Source organism: Chrysemys picta, chromosome 2 (assembly GCF_011386835.1).
Source record: "Chrysemys picta bellii isolate R12L10 chromosome 2, ASM1138683v2, whole genome shotgun sequence".
In the NCBI taxonomy this organism is placed as follows: domain Eukaryota; kingdom Metazoa; phylum Chordata; order Testudines; family Emydidae; genus Chrysemys; species Chrysemys picta.
The window spans coordinates 180,526,747-180,549,317 of record NC_088792.1 but is presented as its reverse complement, the minus strand read 5'-3'; the positions used below and the strand labels follow the sequence as shown (position 1 = coordinate 180,549,317).

Here is a 22,571-nt window from a genome sequence, read left to right as displayed (position 1 = left end):
AACTTAACCACAGGAAGTATAGAAATTAGCTTCCTCTGCAGCCTACAAATTACAAGGTAATCTTCTGCAATTTGAAACCATTTAGGATCCTTGGCATTATATACTTGGATCGATTTAAATCTCACAAGCTGCTTTCATCTTTCCCTTTTACAGAAAAAAAATCTTCTCACTTTCTAATGAGATACAGTACATGCCTACACAGCCTGGCCTTACTGCGTCATTTTTCTTTGTTTTAGATGAGGTGATTGAACTACATTGAATTCAATAGGGCTACAATGGCAAAGAATGAGAAATCCTGGTTACCTGAGTGTCTACCTAAGATTACCCTAAGTGGCAGGAAACTGTAAGATGAGCGTCGCAAAAGACAGAAGCTTAAGGTTTCCAACAACTCAGACACAGGTATGTCGGTGGAGATTTTTCAGATGCATATGGGACTCTTTCAGTTTACATCCAGTTTCTAGGACACCTGCTTTTGGAAGAACTTCCCTCCCATTTCTGAAGACAGTACTCGGTGTGCATTAGGGCAGGGGAGGGAAGTTGGTAGATGCACTGCAGCAGTGGCAGGATTTGACATACTTCATCAATGTTCATTAGAACCACAGTGAGCTTCCCAGTGAGCAGAGTCCTTCTGTGCCTGACAAAGGTCATTATAGTCCAGTGCTTCTTCCTGGCGTTCCTCTTTAGGCATTTAATACTTTACATTTTGACTGGAGAACTGCAGAAGTTTGGTCCTGAGCACAACATGACTATAAGTACCAACACATTTTAATTGCTTTTTTATTGATTTATTTTGCATCATCAAGCTAGGATCTGACAAAAACCATGATAGAAAATTCCCATAACTGTGATGAACCCGTCTTTAATGCGTCCACTTACCAATGGCTTGTTTGATTAAATTTTTTTGTATTCCCCTTTGGCCCCTCTAGCAACTGCTTTACATTTTAAGGTCTGTCTTTGCAAGGGAAAAAGACAGAGGCTTAGGGTGAAATGCTGTGGGAGTTTTGCCATTGACTTCAATTGGGCCAGGATTTCACATCCTTATTTTTTGAAAGAATAACCTGATCCCACATGCTCAAAGGTATTTTGGCACCTAACTCCCATTTTGGCACCTAACTCAATGGGAGTTAGGTGCCTACCCTGGTGCCCTTTTTAAGCCTGTTGGAGCAGATGGTCCTGCCTCAGCACAGGGGGCTGGTGTAGAATGACTCAGTCTCAAGATCATTTCCAGTCCCATATGTCAAGGATTCTGTGAACCAGTCTGAAGTTACCATCTAAAATATTGGTAACTTCTAATGAGTAAAGTTAATCAACTAAACCTAGGTCATGTGCAGTAGATCTTGATTAGATAGATCCAGTAAGCTACGTTTTCCCTCTTTCCTTTGTTTTCGTGCTATCAAGCGGCAAAACACACTAGGGTTTTTTTGGGGTACTCTGAAAACCCATGTTTTTAATGCTTCAGTATAGCAGTTTTGTGCATTTTACCTCAGATTGGGGAGGGGGAGGGAGGAGAAAGTGTTCCTCCTCACCCTCCTCACCTTTTGTGAATTTTGAGGCTGATATTCAATTTGTTGTGGATTCTGAGGCAGAGGAAAAAATAGGTTTTATAATAGAAACGGAAGTGCACCTTTAACTACCAGAAGGCTAGCACTTCAGGACCAGAGCAGGGGACTAATACTTGTTCTGTGTTAGTCTGCCTTGGGTGTATAGAAAACAAACCATGACCCCTGTCCTGCAAACATTTCTGCATTTGCTCAACTTTACTACCGTGAGCAGTCATCTCTAATCAGAGTAGTAAAGTTAATTAAGTGCAGAAGTATTTGCAGGGTCTGAACTCATGTTGTAAGCAGATTACAGAACTGCTTTATGTCCTTTTTCATTAACATGGCTCCCCTACATACTGATATGCAGACAGCAAGACCTTGGTTTTGGCAGCTAAATGCCACAACTGGCTATAGACCCAGAGGGAGGAAAAGAGAAAAAAAAAACAAAAAAACCCACACTTCTGCAGTGCTTAAGAAAAAAAAAAAAAAAGAAAGAAACAGCCAGAAAAGAGTTCCACCCAACAGGAAATTCTATGCTTCTTTAAGATACTACAGGAAGAGGTGATGCAAGTGAAAACATCTCAGGATATTATCAGCATGCAACCAAGCCTGACAGTAGTTATGGTTGAAGACCTGAATGGAAAAAAATGCAGTGCTGAAAAATTTGAACATCACATAGTGTACCAGCTTTGCATTAGCTGAAGTTTTGCTAAACCAGAGAGGAATATTAGCATATTTTTAAAGAAAAGACTCTGACCTTTATTTTCAGTTCCCTCCAGAAGGCCTACAAGCAAAAGTTGCATTCATCTGGTTGTGTTGTCATCCAGATGAATGGTAGTTCAATAGCTCTTCACATGCCACGTATGATCTGGAATTAATCCTCCAGGCCTTGTGCCCTGGTTTTTCTTGTTCTGTGTGCTTGTCCTTCCTCTGCTGGTTTTAAAACTTTCCAGTTTTGCAGCGAAAGTGCAATGAATTCCTCGAGTCCATTCACCCCTATAAAGCCTTGAATGGGTAAGGATCTGCCTGCTTAATGATCTGCCCTTTTTCCCAGGTAGCGTGCCCAACTCCCACCGTGTTATCAGAAGTCTCACAATAGTTGATGTTTCACTTGACGTCCCCGCACCTGCATTCATGTGACTGTGGAACAATCTCAGTTTTCATTTTTAAAAGAGAGTTTCTAGCCTTCTTGGTTGCTCAGAAAAACTGGAGAACTAGTGGCTCTAGGGGTAAACACCAGAAGGCACATACAAAAGTCTCAAATTATGAAATATTAAAGCCAGTCAAGTGAGCCAGGCCTCCAAAAATCATGAAGATTTGGGGTTGATGATACTGCCATGCCATGTTGCCATAACTGCAGTTAGCATAGGGACTCAAGCTGCATTTCCCTCCTCCCCCATAAAGTTTCCCTCGGTATAAGAGAGGGAGAGCTGTCAGCAGGGTGTTTTCTACAGGAGGAACCCTGACTTTTGGAACAACTCCACATTGTCCACAAGACCCCAAATCTCTTGACCCTCAGTGTACACAGTAAGGCCCATCTATTTACCCTGGCTCTTTGAGAAGGATAAGGGTAAGTAGAAGGGGTGGGGGAGAATTTTATGTATGTTTTGATTTCACCTTTGGTTAATCATCATCTGTTTTGTGGTTCAGAACAGTTGCTAGTTCCATTCTCCCCCATGTATATTTTCTTTAAGTTATGGCTAGGGCACTTGTAAAAGCAACTAGCCTAGGCTCTGTGTACTATAAATCAAAACAAATAAGAAACTATTGGGAACCAGAGAGGCTATGATTTGCAGATCAGTAACAGTTTGTTCCAATTATACTGAAAGAACCACCGGGGGCGGGAAGGAAGAGATTGACCACCTGAAATTATCCTGTTTTCACTAGATTTCTCAAACGTGTACTGAAGAAGTGCACCACCTCCTGCGCACTTCCTTGCAGCTGAGCGTAGCTCTGCTGGGGCCTGCCTCACTTTCTCCCCACAGGAAGGTCATTTAAACAGGGCCGGTGCAACCCATTAGGTGACCTAGGCAGTTGCCTAGGGCGCTGCGATTTGGGGGGCAGTGACCGCAGCGGTATTTTGGCGGTGAGACCTTCCGCCACCTGTGGGGGAGTGGCATTTCGGGGCAGGACAGTCCGTCGCCTAGGGCGGCGGAAAAGCTGGTGGCGCTCCTGCATTTAAAACAGGCCAGCAAGAAGCAGCCAAACACTAGTTTACAGCAGTATATCTCCCTTCAATAAAGCCTTTGGAAAGGAGCTCTTGCACGAAGGTTTAAAGGTTCTTACCACAGAGTCCAGATAAGTTCCAAAACAAAAGTCTCCAGGTTCCAGCAGCAACAGCTCCTTCTGCTTTCGGGCCCCAGGCTTTTCTGCTGTCTGGAGAGCTCAGCAGGCTTTCCTGTTTGCTCAGGAAAAAGAACGAGGAGCACTTGTGGCACCTTAGAGACTAACAAATTTATTTGAGCATAAGCTTTCGTGGGTTAAAGCGGATACAGACTAACACGGCTATCACTCTGAAACCTGTTTGCTCAGGGTTTCTCCCCCATCTCCTTGCCTGGAAAACTATTGCCCAGTTCAGGTTCCTGAGGAGAGTCTCTTCTCAGGAGCTTTTTTCAACTGAGCTCACCTTAGCCTTTTATTTGGCCCTAGTGCTCCTTACTCAATTAACTGCTTTCCAGATACTTAGAGAGACAGGGTGGATGAGGTCATATATTTTATTGGGCCAACTTCTGTTGGTGGAAGGTACAAGCTGTTGAGCTTCACAGAGCTCCTCTCCAAGTCTGGGGAAAGAAACCAGAGTGTCTGAGCTAAATACACATTGGGACAGATTGTTAAGCAGATGAGGTTAACAGATGCTGTAGGAAACCACTTAAAATGAAGAGGGCAATTAAGGGAGAAGAGGCAATGGGATGTGTTACAAATTGTTGTAATGAGCCAAAAAACCACTGTCTCTGTTGAGGCCATGGTTTTTAGTGTCTAGTAGAGTTCCTAGGCTTGCCTTTTGAAAGTGTTGTGCAGGTTTCCTTTGAGGACAAGTACTGAGAGGTCAGATAAGGACTGATCATTTTGTAAAAAGTGTTCGCCCATGGGCTGATATGTGGTTCTTGTCTTTTATCATTTTTCTGTGTGAGTTTATTCAAGAACATAGCGATTGTCTAGTTTCACCCAGATAGTTGTTGTAGGGCCTTTTGATGCACTGGATGAGGTACAGCACATGTTGAGACAGGCATGTGTAGGACCCAGGAATCTTGAAAGGTGTAGTGGTGGTGAGATATTGATCATTGTAGCAGTGGAGATACGTCTGCAGGCTTTGCTACTGAGTCAGTTAATTGTCCCCAGGTGGACTGGCATTGGCTCATTCCCTTCAGTGGAGCCTGTCACAGTTAGGTTTGGGCATCTGACCCCTTAAAGGGTCAGCCCTATGACAGTTATGTGGGTTTTTTAAATATATTTCAAAATCTGTGAGTGACCATAGTGCTTATGAAAATGAAGGACACAAAGAACTAGCTAGGAATAGAAGCGACCTTCCTTATTCCTTGTCTCGCTCCACTAAATCATGCCTGAGATCTCTGATTAAACACAATTTTACTTGTGAAGTAAATCCACAATTGAACTGGGGTCCCCCAAGGTGAAAAGAAAAATAATCAGTGCATAGATTCTCTGCCACCCATGCCGTTTTCAGTGTTTTAGCTCTGGAAATTCTGGTTTCTTTGCACCAAAGTGGAAGTAAAATGTGACAGCACAATTGGTTAATGAGCAAATTGAGAACACCTATGGTTAAACCAAAATTTTATGTATCTTTTATATTCTGTCCCTCTAGAAATACTATCATATTCCAACACTTTTAAAGAGAAAGAAAGCAGGAGACACTCTGGGAAGCATGTAGAGGTTTTTAATTTTTAATATTAGTAGTTTACAACACACCACATGCTAGACATTTGGGTTGGCATAAGTGGTATGGATAAAGCAGATTAAATCATATCCTCTTTAATTCTTGGTCAGAGTTAGACTGAAGATGACTGCATATTTTTGCTAGGGATGATTTTATGTCATAACCATATAATTGTTGTGTGCTGCTGTGTCCCCACCCCAAAACACACACCATATCTTTGAAAATTACACCTCTACCCCGATATAACGTGACCCGATATAACACAAATTCAGATATAACGCGGTAAAGCAGTGCTCCGGGGGGATGGAGGGGGCTGCGCACTCTGGTGGATCAAAGCAAGTTCGATATAATGCGGTTTCACCTATAACGCGGTAAGATTTTTTGGCTCCCAAGGACAGCGTTATATCGGGGTAGAGGTGTACATTCTTAAGAGTGATCTATTGTGCTGGTGCAAACCAAAAAAAGACAACCATTTCTGTAAGCTCATTGCTCTGTTTTCTGCTTGTTCCTACAAATACAAAATCATAAACCTATCCCCCTTTCAAACAAAAAATGTTTGGGGATTTAACAATAATTCAATGTAATTAACCATCCTCCAACATTTTCCTCAAGGCTAAGGTACAAAAAGATTACACACATTTTTCACGTGTGATTTTGTGTGTGTGTGTGTGTGTGTGTGCGTGTGCGCTCGGTAAGTGTTTCATTAAAACAAAGCAAAGCCCACTTCTTAAATGAAGGAAGTTAAACTGCATGATTCCTTGTTCAATGGCTTACTAGTTTATCTAATTAATATGGATACTTAGTAAGGGTGGACAAACCAAATCAATGGAGACTAGCAAGAAGGGGAATAAATACACTGAGGATAGATGATGCCTTGGAGACATCTTGGCTGAAGGAGTTGATATTAACTAGAATAAGGCTTAGAAAGAGGGGAAAAAATGAAAGTCCATTCAGAATAGTGCCACCTGCTTAACAGACTGATGTGACAGCAAGAAGATGGTAAATTTCATATTTCCATCAATACCAGACTGTGACTTATACTTCCCTATGCTGTGGGGTAACCACAAGCATTGAAAGAGGAATGCAAGAACATTCTTGCTTAGAATTAACATTAAGTAGATAAAAACTAATGTGCAGATCTTCCTCTGATGTAAATTGTCATAGTGCCATTGAATTTACACCAGCAAAGGATCTGCCCCATAGAAACCAGCTAACTGTTTAATAAATGCTCCCATTTCAGATTATAGCTTTTGTGTTATGGTTCCTTAGATGTTTCAGTAATTGGCACACTAAAAATAGATTAAAGCGCAGACACTTACACATTCATTCAAGCTTTAGCATCATTTACAGTGCCATTGTGCCCTGTGAGCAACATCAAAACAGTCATGTTAGAAAAGTTGTAGGCGTTGGGAATTGTCAAAATTTCCTGAGCTAATTATTATTATTTAGTATTTGTACTGCAGCTGATCAGGCGTGGGCCCTATTGTGGTAGGCACTGTACAAAAACGTGGGAAGATGAGGTGGTCCCAGCTATTTCACCTACCACAGAGGTTAGGATGGGGCCAGGGACCAGTACATTATCAACTGAAAACTTACTTTTGGATGGAGGCTCCTCAAAACAGGTGGAACAGACAATGAAAGTCAATGGGACTTAGGAGCCTAAATCACTTCTGAAAATGGGACGTAGGCACTTTTGAAAATTTTACCCCAATCATTTTCTTTGCTTTAGATGTAGAATAGCTACAAACACACTAATGGGGAAAATGTAATAGAAATTGCAACATTAATTCAAGTTGAATAGGATTTTAACTCTCTACCTTTGCAATATAAAGGCAGACACTGTCTTTGCTGCCCAGCTACGGGAATGCATAGTAGATGTTAATATTACCCACCATGGGATCCTTATATTAATGTGAAATTAATGCACATGGGGAAATTTAATTAGAATAATTGATTATATTGGTAACAGAGTTAAACAAAAAGTCCTTCGGTTTGCTTGAAGGCCTCTGTACACGCAAAATCTCATGCACTCAGAAAAGCATGTGTGTTTGTTTTATGTTTGACCAAAAGACAGTCATCACACAGCCATAACAGATAGTAATGGTACATATTTCACCATCTTACAATCAATGGTCTGGATTTTTTTTTTTTTAAGACCATGGGTGACTGAGCATATCGGAGTCCAGATGGGTTTAGTAACTCCTTTTATTTCTGCTGGTAGTGTCAGTTTTCCATGTCTAATGCTATAGCTAACACCTGTAACCTTCCAGAGAACAGTGGAGGAAACATGTTTTACAATCTTTTGCTTATCAGTCACAGTCTGAGAGTTTATCGGTTAACTGCTGCCTACAAAAAAAAAAAGCTAGGGGAGCACGAAAGATTGTTTTAAGGACTAAGCCTCTAGTGTTACTTAGGTAAAATTCCCATTAAGTCAGCTGTGAGAAAGGACTGCAGGTTCAAGTCCTTTATGTAGGCCCTGTTGTATAGAAAACAGTGAGGTCCTGATTTTCATGTATACTAAGCTATTCTAATCATGTAAAGGGGCCTTAAATTTAGGTTGGGAAGAATTAGATTTTATTTTTTTAAATGTCAACAGATAATATTGCTGTTTAATTTTTTTGAATTTCAACATCAATGGTCATTAAATAATTATTGTCCGCATAATTTCCTGCAAATGTGAAAATGTACATTGATAAAATTAGGGGAAAAAACCTTAAAAATAAAGCTTTATAACCATTAAAACACAAATTGTCAACATCACATGTCAAAATATACAAATATCTTTAAATTGAACTCTAACAAGTTCTCAAGCAGCATTTTTCTTACTTTGCCTAACTGTACATTTTGATTATTATGGACAACGATTTTTTTGCTCAGTTTTTGTGCATATGGTGAAATCAATGTTTAGTGACATTTACCGACAAAAATCAAATCTTTCCAAGCCTACTTAAGGTAAGTGTAAATACAATGATATAAAGTGGATTTAGTGTAAATGAGAAACAGGTGCTGATATTTTTCTTAGTGATGGAGTGCTACATTTTTAAAGTACAAAAGAAATTAGAATGCAGACACCATTCAACAGTCAGAGTCACAATTTGGGCCAAATCACTTAAGTATTTTTTTCCCCTTTAAAACAAACAAGCACATTTCTGTTCTGCTTTTATTAGTAACAACTATAGGGCAAATTTTGCTCTCAGTGAGAGGGGTGTAAACCCACAGTTACTCTGATGAATCAGATTACTTCACTGAAAGCAGAATTTGGCCTTCAACGTCCAACTGGATTGAAATACACGTGCCACAGAACTACTAATTTTATTTATGCAGTTATCTCCATATCAGTAACACCTTATGTTTATAGGAGTTGTTGGTAACAGCACATCCTGTACTTTTATATAGCGCCACAGTTGTATTTGGCAAATTAAAACATCTGAAATATCATATGGACAGTAAGAGCACTTAGCACAAAGGGTGAATTTTTAATTAATAATATCTTGTTAGCACACAAGTAATAAGAGGGTTAATAAACTCTCAGATCAAGAAGATGTAGCACAATACTCTCACTATACTATTTTGACAGGATTCTGTCAGATTATCATTTAAAAAACCAGTTTTTCTTATGTTACTAAGACATTTAGATTAATAAAACAAAGGAAAGTAAAAACCTAAATTTATTTTTCACTATTTATATTGTGTTTCCTTTTTGATAATGAAAGCAGATTAGTCAGTTTCACTTTAGTTTCTAGTCACTTTCTGGTTCTCATGAACTAGCACAATGACAATGTTTGGGATACCATCAGGAGAGAGGAATAATTTAAATTCCAAACCAAATGTATATTTTTTAAATTAATGAAATCTTTCCTCCCATTAATGTTACATTTTCTTTAAAAATAACCAACCCCAAAAGTTTGGGCCTAAACCAGCTGGCAGAGCATGTCTTTCAATAAATGACAGCTCTTCTTCAAATAACTATATAAACCTTATTAGAAGCAGTTTATGCTCTTTCATTACTTAGAGCCAAGTAAGGGGTAATTTATGTCAGTCACCCAGAGCTATCCTGTGGAGCATTCTTGTTCCTGTCCTACCCCCCCAGTCCAACACAGTATTACCACACTGATCCCACTGACAGACAACTCTTTGCAATTGACAAGGTGAGTATCACATGTGCCTTTAAAATAAGAAATTCGTGTAACAGGGTCTCCCCAAACCCAGCAGGAGACCCTACCTCAGTTTCCCTATACTCACGTAAGCCAGCAGGTCATCTCACTAGCCGCTGACTCAATGAAGCTCCCATCAGAGTCAATAGTTCAGTCCTTTTCCCCAGGGATGCTTTTATTGTTCAAACACAATCACTATTCAGCATCAATCAAGACAGGTAAACCAGGTCCTGCCATGTGGCCCCTCCTAAGGCCTCTGCCTCAGGATCAGCTGCTGCTGCTGTTGTACAGCAGGTATCCCCAGCCAGCTTTTTCACCTAGCTGGTGTGGCAAGCCCCCTTCCAGGTCATTTCCCTGACTCAGGGCCTCCGGCAGGAGCCCCCTGAAACGCCTCTGTGTGATGTGGTGATTGTTGGCCTTTTATTCCACCAGCTGGGAGCCCGCTGATTAGTCAAAGGTGGCAGCTAATCCCATCCGTCCCCTTAAAGGACTCTCCTACCCTGTGACCGCTTCTAACCAAGGTGTACTAAAGGAGGAAGTGTGATCTTGTAGTTTACACACTGGGCTAGAAAGAAGGCGCTTTGGATTCTGTTCTCAGCTCCACCACCAACATCCTTTGTGACCATGAGCAAATCACAATCTCTTAGTGCCTCTGCTTCCTGACCATAAACTGAAGATAATAATACTTCCTTTAGCGGTCTTGTCTACTCGAATTGTAAGCTCATTGTGGCACAGACTGTATGTGTTTGTACAGCACAATGGGACCATTATCTTGTTTGGAGACTCTAGAATCTACTGTAATTTAAATAAAAACAGTTAGTACTGAAAGTATTTTTATGGCTGGATCATTTTAAAAACTAAACATTGAAAATGATAATCATTCTCTTATGGCTTATATGATATAGTTTTACCCTTGGTAGTCATAGTTTACACTGACACAGTTCCAATGAATATCAACTTAACCCTCTTCTAATAATAACTAAGAATCATCTTAGATGTCAGATATTTATAGTTGCCACTTTAACTGATCAGACTGATGCAGCTATTGGAAATGTTATTCCATCTTGGCAATGTGAGTGAAGTCAGAAGCAGCCGCTCTAGGTTAAATTTAGTGTCCTTTCTCAAAATGTGGTATTGAAATATTCAGGGACTATATGTATTATTTGTACGTGTGTGTGGGAAAAAATGTAAGTGCTAGAGATGATTCATTGTCAATATCAGCTTAAAACATATAATAACCAGGCTTCTTCACATTGAATAATACAGTTCTCTGAAAACAGTCCCAGTGAAAACTCTTAAAGCTCTAGGTAATTAGACATCAGTTGGACTACTTGTGGAATAAAGTATTATTCTGTGTGAGGAAGGTTGACAGAATCTGGCCCTAAATATTTAGCTGAATCAAATGTGACTTCTAAAGCTGATCTGAGCAGAGTGGTGATGAATCCTGTAGCTTTCCATTTTGAAATCACAAACATCAAATGACCAACTTCTGCTTTGTTCCTCAGATTGTTCTTGTTAGCTCAAACTGGAGTTACCCGCTTCAGCAAAGTCAGCATTGAGGTAAGTGTCTCGTTCTCCTGGAGTCAGATTACACAGTAACAAGGAATTGCTGGCAGTCTGGGACAGTAAACAGTTCTCCCATGTCCAGGATATAACACCAGAACAGATGATGATAAATAAGTCACTTCAACAGGGATATGAAAAATGATCCATTACGTAGCTGTAATGAAGCAAATGCCATCTTGGAAAAGGCTTGTCTGAATGCTTACAGGAGAGTACGAGAAGCTTCTGGCTCAGAATTGCAGCGCACTATTAATACAGCACACTGAACAAATTGGTGAATTACTAATTTCACACAGTGGTTCTTTACCGAGTGCCCTCTCTTGAGATATCAGCAATACAACAAGTAAAATGGCCTCTCCCAAACCCAGCCATTAACCTTCCCAAATTCACTCTTAAAGTATGTCTACACTGCCTGGGCTGGCCTTACCATGAGGTGAACTAAAGCGGACGCCTCGGGTACCAGACTGTGGGGGGGAGCCACTAGGACCCAGATTGTAGAAAATTGTGTCTGCTGCTGGTGCACATGTATTGTCTCTGCTCTAGATGCACAGAGATGGTGGAGTGCTGTGCTGGAGGAAGGAGGGCATAGCAAAGAGACATAACAGGCAGGCAGGAGAAAAGGTGAGAGGGAATAACAGAAAGCAGCAGGAGCTGCAGGGAGAGAGAGGAGGAGGAGCCCCTTATGTACCTCTCTAGCACCCCCAGGAGCCTGGACTCATTAACACCAGCTTCTCAGGAAGCTTCCTGTTTCCTGCTGCTTCCCTGAACCCACTTGAGGAGAACAGGCAGTCAACTGAAGTAGTAGGAGCCAGTTAGGCCCTTAAGATGCTGATATCATCCCTCACTCAGGCCCTGCTACCAGCCTGCTTATTTGTCCCCTTCAATTGAGTGTTGAGAGCCACTATAGCTGGCACAGAACAGCAGTCATGAGTGAAAGAAGAAAACGCCCCTCTGGGGCAGCATTCAGAAAAAGAAAGCAAGCAAAGGAAGCTTTTCTATCTAAGCAGGAAGGAGCTCTCCTGAGATACATAGACACAAATGTTCACAGTGAGCCTTGCGGCCCCAGTGAGGATGTGAGTGGTGAGGAGATGCCTGATCTTCTAGTTAGTCAGAGTGCAGGTGACCTGGCAGCTACTGCAGCATCCATATCTCCAGCTCAAATGGATGTAACTATGCACATTCCTGAAGAAAAGTGTAGATCAGAGAAGAGTGTGGTGGAGGTGCAAAAAACAGTTACTGATGAGTTTAGTTCCTTAAGTCTAGATGATCCAGGACTGTGGACCCACTTGAGCAGTAGCCTAAGGGACTTCCTTGTACTGCCTTGGCCACAGTGAGTGAAAAACTTCATGTTCCCCAAAGACAATGAAAATAGAAGTTTCCATCCAACACATTACTGGCGTGAAATCCCCATTGGTGACAAAGTGTCAAGATTAAGTTAGATAAGTTTATGGAGGGAACGGTTTAATGGAAAAACATGATTTTAGCCAAATGAATACCGTGCCTTGGTAGGTAAATAGTATAATGGCCAATGAGGGTCAAGCTGGAGACTCTTGCCTACATGCTCGGGGTTTACTGATCGCCATATTTGGGGTCGGGAAGGAATTTTCCTCCAGGGTAGATTGGCAGAGGCCCTGGAGGTTTTTCGCCTTCCTCCGCAGCATGGGGCAGGGATCGCTAGCAGGAGGGTTCTCTGCCAATTGAAGTCACTAAGCCACAGGATTTGGGGACTTCAACAGCAGAGTCAAGGGAAAGGGTAGGGACGGCTTTGTGGCCTGCGACATGCAGGGGGTCAGACCAGATGATCATAATGGTCCCTTCTGACCTTAAAGTCTATGAGTCTATGAGTCTAAGTGGAGAGGCCATGGCTTATGTACTCAAAAACCCAGAATGCTGCATACTGTTTTTCTTGCAAACTCTTCCAGTCTAATGTTCCAGCCACATTGGGTTCTACGGGAACAAAGGACTGGAAAAATCTGGCTAGAGATCTGGCATGCCATGAGAAGGCAGCAAATCACCAGAGAACATTCCATAGGTGGAAAGAGCTTGAGATGAGACTAAGGTTAAAGGCCACCATAGATGATCAGCATCAAAAGAAGATTGCATCAGAGTCTCTTTAATGGCAAAATGTTCTGAAAAGGCTCATTGGCACTGCGAGAAGGCTTGCTACCCAAAACCTAGCACTGCGTGGCACTTCAGATCAGCTGTATGTGCCAAACAATGGAAACTTCCTTAAAATTGGGGAGCTGATGGCTGAGTTTGATGCTGTACTCCAGGAGCATCTAAGAAGAGTTACCACCCAAGAAATGTACACACACCTTGGGAAAACAATTCCAAATGAGATCATACCGTTACTGGCAACAAAAGTCAAACAGAAGATTGTGGCAGATCTGAAGTCAGCAAAATATTACTCTGTTATTCTGGACTGCACACCTGACATCAGCCCTACGGAACAAATTACTTTAATGGTGCGTTTTGTAACAACAGAACCTAGTGAAAATGTCCCTGCAATGGGGACTGTCAGAGAGCATTTTCTAGAATTTATTGACATTGATGATACTACAGGAGCTGGTATGACAAATGTGCTTCTTAAAAAGCTGGAAAATATGGGAATTGCGATAGCTGACAGGAGAGGTCAGGGCTATGATAATGGTGCCAACATGAGAGGAAAGAACAGAGGAGTGCAGACACGGATCCAAGAGTTTAACCCTCAAGCTTTTTTTGTCCCATGCAGTTCTTGTTCATTGAATTTGGTGGTCAGTGGTACAGCATCAGCTTCTAGTGAGGCTGCTGAATTTTTTAATGTAATTCAAAGCATCTATGTCTTTTTCTCTTCATCAACTCATCGATGGCAAATTTTGAAGCAACATCTGGGAACATCCTCTCTGACACTGAAACCACTGAGTGCCACATGATGGGAAAGTCGAGTGGAGGCGATAAAGCCTATTAAACCCCAAATGGGAAAGATAGATGATGCCATAGTTGCCATTATGGAGGATAATGCTATGACAGGAACTGTTCGTGGGAGAACAGGGGCAGAGGGAAATGGAATCACCAGAAACATACATAACTTCAAATTTCTGTGTGGCTTGGTGTTGTGGCATGACATACTTTTTGAAATAAATGTTGTAAGCAAGAGACTCCAAGATGTTGACCTTGATATATCTGGAGCAATGAAACAACTGGACAAAGCAAAGTCATACCTACAGTCTTACCAGTCAGATGAGGGATTTCAAAACGTTCTGAAGAGTGCACAGAAGTTGGCAGAGGAACTTGACTCTGAAGCTATTTTCCCACCCATTCAAGAATACAAGAGTCACCGAAGAAGAAGACATTTTGATTACAAGGCACGAGATAATCCCTTAAGAGATCCCAAACAACAATTCAAAGTTGAATTCTTTAACCAGGTGCTAGATTGTGCAATACAGTCAGTTGAAGAACGTTTCATGCAGCTCAAGGAACACAGCAGTATATTGGGGATGTTGCATGATATTCCAAAACTCCTCACTATATTTGAAGAAGACCTACACCAGCAATGCAGGGCACTAGATACAGTGTTGACACATGATGACATGCACGATATTGATGTGAGTGATTTAGGTGATGAACTGAAAGTCCTTTCAAGATACATTTCAGCAGGATCAACTCCAAAGGCTGTTCTTATATGTGCACAAATAAGATGACCACCCTCTTTCCAAATGCTTTTGTTGCTCTGCACATACTTCTAATACTTCCTGTAACAGTTACCAGTGGAGAAGGCAGCTTCTCCAAGCTGAAGTTAATAAAAACACATCTACGCTCCACAATGACACAGGAGAGTCTGGTCGGCCTTGCAACCATCTCAATAGCTGGCCCAGACTGTGGACCTTCAGCAGGAAGCAGTTCAAATCTTTGCAACCAAGAAGGCACGGAAAGCACCACTTTGATTATTCAAACAGATAAAAATGCCAGTGTTTACTATGCAGACAAGAAAGTTCATTTGCTGTTCAGGTGTTTGAAAGTTAAGTGTTACTTAAAATTTCTGAACAAGGCATTTTAAGTTGTTAGTTCTCCTTTATTGGGGTAGGTAGCAGAGCAGTACCATGAGAGGAGTAGAACAGGAAGAAGGCAGAATTGAGACCTTTCAAAGTTTTGGCCCAAGCGTGGGAGTATGGGGGCATCATTTGAGCTCCCTGCCTCAGGTGCCAAAATGTTGTGGGCTGGCTCTGCTACACTGCAAAAAAAAAAAAAAAAAAAAAAAGATGTATTCTTAATTTGAATTAGCTAATGGGTTAAAATAGCAGTGAGGACATGGCAACTCGGCTTAGCAGCATGAGTTAAGCCTATACAAGAGCTTGAGGTTGAACTTGCACTGTTAACTCAAGTTAAAGGCTGAGTTGCCATATCCTTCACTGCTGTTTTAACCTGAGTTAAGAAGTCACCTTTTCTGTAGTGTAGGCTTACTTATATTGCATCCAGCATCTCCAAGTATTCAGCATCGATATACACTCACGATTTCCAGTACTACCTATTCTATGATGTAAGAGTGGGGATCTCTAGTGGGTTGAGCTATTGTGCACATTTTGGGTCCAATTCAATGCTGAATTACAACATACAACTCTACTGAAATCAATTGGATAACATGGGATTAAAACTCAAACTCCATGATCAATCCATTAATTGACAGTCAGTGTTGCCAACGCCCAAAACTAGTCTCATGATATTTGGTGTTTTTCTTAAAGTCTTGACTCTGGGAGACGTGATTACATGGGAATCTCAGCATTTGTTGTTTTAAAAGTTTCTAACCCTTATTGTTGCCAAGAAAATGTGAACCCTAAAGACTCAAAAACCAGAATTAAAATAAAAAGAAGCCAAAAAATTAATTTTTAAAAAAATCTCAGGATTTTTGGGAGCCTGACTCATAATTTTTTAATGTTGGAAGTTGGTGATACTGGACACTGACTCATTGCAGTTGTCTAAGGAAGTCACCTGAAGTTTGCCAAAGGAATATGTAAGATACAAATCAAAGTCAAAGCTCATGAAGTTCTTTCTTAATATGTTAAATATTTGATTTTCCCAAATTCCAAAATACAATCGAATTCTATTCATCATTTTATATCACTAAAAGAACTGACTTTTACCAGGCTGTTGGACCAAAGTTCATCCTTTTTTAATATTTTCACATATAAGAATTTTAATACGTTTCCCTAAAATCATGAGTCTTACTTAAGACTGACAGAGCTTTACATTGTACTGTAAGTACAAGACCTTCAAAATGTCATAAATTATTAACACCTTTCAATCCTTTGAGAAACTGCAAGTCAATACGGATAATTTGGAAGTAATTTCAATATTATTGGTTCAGTTTGTTTGAATTTTGTTGCCTTAGTGCAGTGGTTCCCAAACTTGTTCCGCCGCTTGTGCAGGGAAAGCCCCTGGCAGGCGGGGCCGGTTTGTTTACCTGCCGCGTCCGCAGGTTCGGCTGATCGCGGCTCCCACTGGCCGCAGTTCGCTGCTCCAGGCCAATGGGAGCTGCTGGAAGTGGCACGGGCCAAGGGACGTACTGGCCGCCGCTTCCAGCAGTTCCCATTGGCTTGGAGCAGCGAACCACGGCCACTGGGAGCCACGATTGGCCGAACCTGCGGACGCAGCAGGTAAACAAACCGGCCCGGCCCGCCAGGGGCTTTCCCTGCACAAGTGGTGGAACAAGTTTGGGAACCCTGCCTCAGTGCAAAAGCAAAGAATGTTTGTCACATCTTATTTTTAAGAAGTTCATCTTCTGTTCAAAAAGAGAACTAGAACTAACCAATAATAATGCCATTATAGATGGTGACCTTCTCAGAACAAGGTTGTTACTTTGGGCCAAATTCTGCTCTGTTACACAGGTAATTTCGATGGAGTTACTCTGGTGTTAATGAAAGCAGAATTTGGGCCAATTGGTATGCTGATTCTGCAATACAGAATGGCATAGTTTTCCAAAATAACTAGTGAATTTGGGAGTCCAATGTGGAACATTTTGAAGGGGCCAGATTTCCAGAGGATGCATGCTCTGGCCTGTTTGAAAGTCAGGCCCATTTCAGATATCTCAAGCTGGGTACCCCAAAATCACTAGTCACTTGTAAAAAATGAATCCAATGTTTTGTTCTTTCACAACAAAATGAATGAATTGTTGAATTCTCAGCAGAAATTATAACTGCACAAGCAAGTCTGACATGTTATTCTATTATTAATAACTTACAAAGCACTTTACTCTACCTCTTCTAAGTGCTATATAGCCATACACTAATTAATCCTCATAGCACCTATCCACATAAAGTATTATTATTCCCATTATGCAGATAGGGCAACTGACACACAAATAAATAAATAAATAAATTGCCCAAGGCTGTGCAATGAGTCAGTGACAGAGGCAAGACTAGGATCCAGGAGGAGTCCTGACTCCTAGTCCCACTATTCCCTCTTTTTCTTATAGAAATCCAAACAGCAACTCTCAGGGATCAAGTCAGGAAAGATAAAAAAGGATCATCTATAAACTAAGGCCCAGATCCCCAAAGCTATGTAGGTGCCTAACTCCCATTTCAAAAGTTCTTAAGTGATTTATCAGCCCAAGTCTTCTTTTCAAAACTGACATAGGTACTTCAAAGTGCATTAGAATGGTAAAAGTTAGATGGAGAATGTAGTAGGTCATTCTCCCAGTTAGTGCAGGATTATTCCCTACAGTACATTCTCCATTGTTTTGATCCGTCAATTTTTAGAAGATCCATGTTATACAGCATCCACCATGTCCCCTAGGAAGCTATTCCACACTCTAATAGATATTGTTGTCAGGAAATGTTTCCAGACAGTTAGTCTAAATATTGCTTGGCTCAGTTTCAGCCCATTTCTCTCAGCTCTTCCCTACATAAATCTTCCTTGATTGCTAAACAATTCAGATACATGTGAATCGTTAATATAGGCACAGTGTAATCACCCCCCAACCAATCTAGGTGTATTTAGAGGGATTCTGTCACCTCTTCCAGCCACGTCCAGACTCATTCCTATGATAAAACCATCCTCTTGTCATTAACTTTCGCCTAAAATCATTTTTATATATAACAAAGAAAAAAGGTCTTCCAAATAAGAAAATTAAGCAAACCCTGTCACAGCTGCCAGTGCCCAACTATACCACGTTAGCCAGCAGCAGCATGAAGCAAAAATTACAGATTTGCACATATAAAAACAGATTTCCAAAACAGTACCAAAGCCACTTGAGAAGGACTAGCCAGACAGCGTAATAGAAGTGTGACCAGTGAGTACAGCCCCACTTCTTCATTGCCCGAGGGCCTTTCCAAGAAACTGGAGCTGCTGAGACACAGACCACACCAGTCCCATGAGATGCTGTAACACTCACTTGCACATAGTGAGCGGAACCCAAGTGTCCAGTGATGAATTACAAATAGAGGGTAGGGGCTGTGACATTCCAAGAAGGATTGTGAGGAATAACTATCAGACATTGCCTCCTCCCTCCATGCTCTCCTATGATCAGCTGACAGTAACTTCAGCCTAGAGAGGGAGTCATCAACTTCATTCTCAGGCTGTGAAACATCAGAGTAATCAAACACAGGCTGAAAACAGTCTATAGGGTGTCTGAGTCCATTCTCCCAAACAGTTGTATTCTCCAATATCAGGGCCTATAACTAATGAGTGATCCTACAAGACAGAAACACCCCAGAAACTAGTGATTGTTGACTCCCAATTCTGGTGTGGGAGTACACACAAATGATGGATCCTTGCATCAGTCAGCTGCTACAGTCTGAAGTTAACAGATATTCAGAAGGGATTTGGAAATACAGTTAGCCGCTGATCTTGTTTTCTATTTAGATCCTGGATGTGTCTAAATCTTTACCAGATCCACCACACACAAAAGCAATCAGTATACACACTTGAGAGTAATAATTTCTCTGTGGGCCATCACGTGAGCAGTCACCAAAACACATATCTAAACTCACCCTGAGCTCAGACAGGCATTTGTATAAATTAGAAAAATAAATAAAATAACTTAAAAAAAACCCAGGGTGGAGCTTTGCTTTGCTCTAGGCCCCCTTCCTCAGACTGATTCAGAATGTACAATCAGGAACCTGATTCACAAACATCAAGAATTAGTTCAAGTATATGTGCCATGTTAACATGGGGTACTGTACTCAGGACACAGGAGAGAGGATGCTACACATTGGCTCACAGGCCTGCTTTTCAAGTTCTATGGAAGTAGTTATAATACACCAGCTGAAGAGCCTCCCGACACAAGGCTTTGAGAGGTTGGTACTAAGTACTTGTATCGTATGTTTCATCTCATGGTATGCCAGAACATTCCAAAAAACTAGGGTTACCATACGTCCTCTTTTTCCCGGACATGTCCGGCTTTTCGGCACTCAAACCCCCGTCCGGGGGGAATTGCCAAAAAGCCGAACATGTCCGGGAAAATGGCGGCTCTGCTCCTCCCCTGACTCTTCGGCTCTGTTTAAGAGCCGAGCTGCCCGAGCGCTATGGGCTTCAGGCAGCCCCCTTGCCTCCGGACCCCAGCCGCCGGCCGGGCACTTCCCCTCCCGGGCTCCGGCGGCGCAGGGTCCGGAGGCATGGGGGCTGCCCGAAGCCCAAGCGCTACCGGCTTCACGGTTTGCCGGGCAGCCTCCAGACCCTGCGCCCCCGGCTGGGCGCTTCCCCTCCTGGGCTCCAGCTGCGGAGTTAGGGTGGGGAAGGGGTGGAGTTGGGGCGGGGCTGGGGGGTGGAAATGGGCGGGGCCAGGGCCCGTGGAGGGTCCTCTTTTTTTATTTATTAGATATGGTAACCCTACCAAAAAACTAAAAGTTTCAGAGCAGGAGTCAGAACACTGCAGAGCAATGTACCAGGGTTCCAGTCTGGGCAGGGGTCATGCTTTTATTAATATGTACACATCATCCTTACTCTCAGGTGACGTTTGAGCCTCTCCCTGGAGAGCAAGGAAGGCCATCAGAGCCTTTAATGTCAAGAGGTCAATACTGCTTTTAGGAGGATTCACTGAATTTTTGGAGAGCGCATCAAGGATATGACACCCTTGTAATGATGGTGTTGGAGGACAGCAGCCACAGCAATGGATTTGGATCTGTGACTACTAAAGGGTGGGGAGCGTGCGAGGATGGGTCAAAATGCACCCGGCTCAGTCCTTCAGCCAGCACTCCTGTTCCATGACAATATTGCCTTTCCAGTTTGGAGAGGGTGCAGCTTGTCAGAGTCTAGCACTCCAGTAGCTAGGACTCCGTTCCCATTGATAATCATTGTACCAAATTAGCGCCCAATCCTGTACCAGAACCATCTCTGGGTAGAGTATAATTAAATTTTGCAACATGAAGGGAAGAACACATGAGGGGGTGTTTTAACTTGGTTCTCAATCTTTTCCATATTGAGCCTCCCATAGTTACAAGATCTACATCCCGATAGCCATAAGAAAAGGAAGGTAGCTGCCTCCTTTTAGACATGGTTCCCCTCTGCCCTTTTGATATGTTCATGACCCCCGCATGGAAGGTTGCCACTGCAAGGTTGTGAAACCACAGTTCTAGCACGTTCACTTCTAAACTAAATGTCCTGGGAGGGGAAGAAGCATTCCAGACTCAGGTGAGCTTTTACTGTTCTGATCTTGGCTGGTTGGAGTTGATCCATTTCCTCCCCCAATAATGCTGCTATGGAGCTGTGCTTCTGCTTCAATAAACCCCACAAATGTAATTTGCAAACCTCCTCTTTCCCTCTCTCCCCCGCCCCCCCAATCTCCTCCAGCATAAAGCCAGGTAGCAGCTATACTGGTGCTAAGTCAGAACACCCCCTTTTGGTTGGAAACTCCTGAGCAAGTAATTACAATAACTGATCAAAGGGCTCTGCTAGTATTATGTGATCAGTTTGAATGTATTTTTTCATTTGCATTTTCCTCTTTCATTGTTTTGCATTCGGTAAATACTGGCAAAGTAAATGTTAAGATGTCATGTCTCCCTCCTGGGAAGTGATTGACAGGCCTTAAGTGCTGTGGGTTTTTTATAACCAACATGACTGACAGCTTTTAAGTGGAGAGCAGTTTATGCAACTTTCAAATGTTAGTTGTCTACACGAATAATATGAAATACTGGATTTTCTTGTATCTATCTAATAGTGTTTCCTACTGTGCTGGCAGCCGCTGTAATAACTCAACTGTTAAAAATAAAAGTCTGCACAGTTCTAAGGCTTCCACACTGACAAAAGGAAAAGAAAACTAGTGCATATTCCTCCAGGACTTGGATTTCAAAGCATTACAGAGTTAAATAGGAGATTTCTCTTCAAGCCAGGGTTGGCTACAGGAAGATCCTTACTTATACAACAAATATTTCTATTTAATGTTTTAAAACATTCTGCATCATACAGTATGTCTACAAATCTAAACCATGGTTATTCTCCCATCAATGCATCATGGAACCGAAGTGGTTAATTTCCATACAATTTACTCCTGTAAATCCATCATCATCTTGCTCCACTCATCATTAAAAGAACAAATCCCTCAATGGTTTGCATATGAAATTTGGTCAATTATTATTAAGCACCAGTAGTGCACATGATTTACCAACACAGACAATTCAGCCTGTGCCCCAAGATTTTACAATCCAGTTCAAACACAGACAAGACGAGAATAGCTCATGCAGTGCCAGCATGAAGTAAAGATAGTGGAAAACTCTAGCAGTGGTCTTTTTCTGAAAGGCTTCCCAGAAGAAGTGGGTTTTTAAGGAGGAAGAGGTGGTTGTATGGAACTCCAGTACCAACGGATCTTGTAATGTTATCAGTTATAAATACTTTCATAATGAAGGATCCTAATTCTGTATGTGTCTCATACAACACTAACATTCATAAACATGAACACTTAGGCCTCAATTAATCAGAAAATATATTCTGCCTTCTGCGCAACGTAAGCCCCAGAAGGCCACATGATACAGGCTCCACAAGAGGTCATGCAATTCAGGCTGCCTTCCGCAGAAACACAAAGGACACCAACCTTGCGCACTGGGGAGTTATGATGCATATCAGAGAAAGAGTCCAGGAGACAGAGAACTTTCCTAACTGATCTTGTATCCATCCCTCTCCTACTGAATACCCTCAGTGAAGTATAAAGGGAAGCTGGACAGGTTCCAGAAAGCCTATGAGCTAGAAAGAAGTGAGTGGGACTTTGCTCTACCTGCCAGTCATCAAAGTAGTAGGTTTCCCCAATGCTATTCTCCCAACCCACAACATAGCCATTTGATTTGGGAAAATAATAGGAGGATCTATAGCCTGATGGGTCACCCTCTAAACTTCAGAGCTCTGCCGGAGAGATGTCACCCTAAAATTTCCTCTCTGCTGGACTGAATATCAGGCAGAAAAGAACCTTTGGCATCAAACCAACAAGCTTAATTGGCATATGTGACAACTGGGCTCGAG

General features: G+C 41.9%; 1 long non-coding RNA gene across 1 annotated transcript in view; it reads left to right on the top strand.

Moving 5' to 3' along the window:
• The first annotated feature begins 279 nt into the window (after window positions 1–279).
• LOC135981650 (uncharacterized) overlaps window positions 280–22,571 on the top strand; it is a 43,525-nt gene continuing 21,233 nt past the window's right edge. Inside the window, exons 1-2 of the long non-coding RNA XR_010598769.1 lie at window positions 280–399; window positions 11,093–11,147. This is a non-coding gene — a long non-coding RNA (uncharacterized LOC135981650). The remainder of the gene's footprint in view (window positions 400–11,092; window positions 11,148–22,571) is intronic.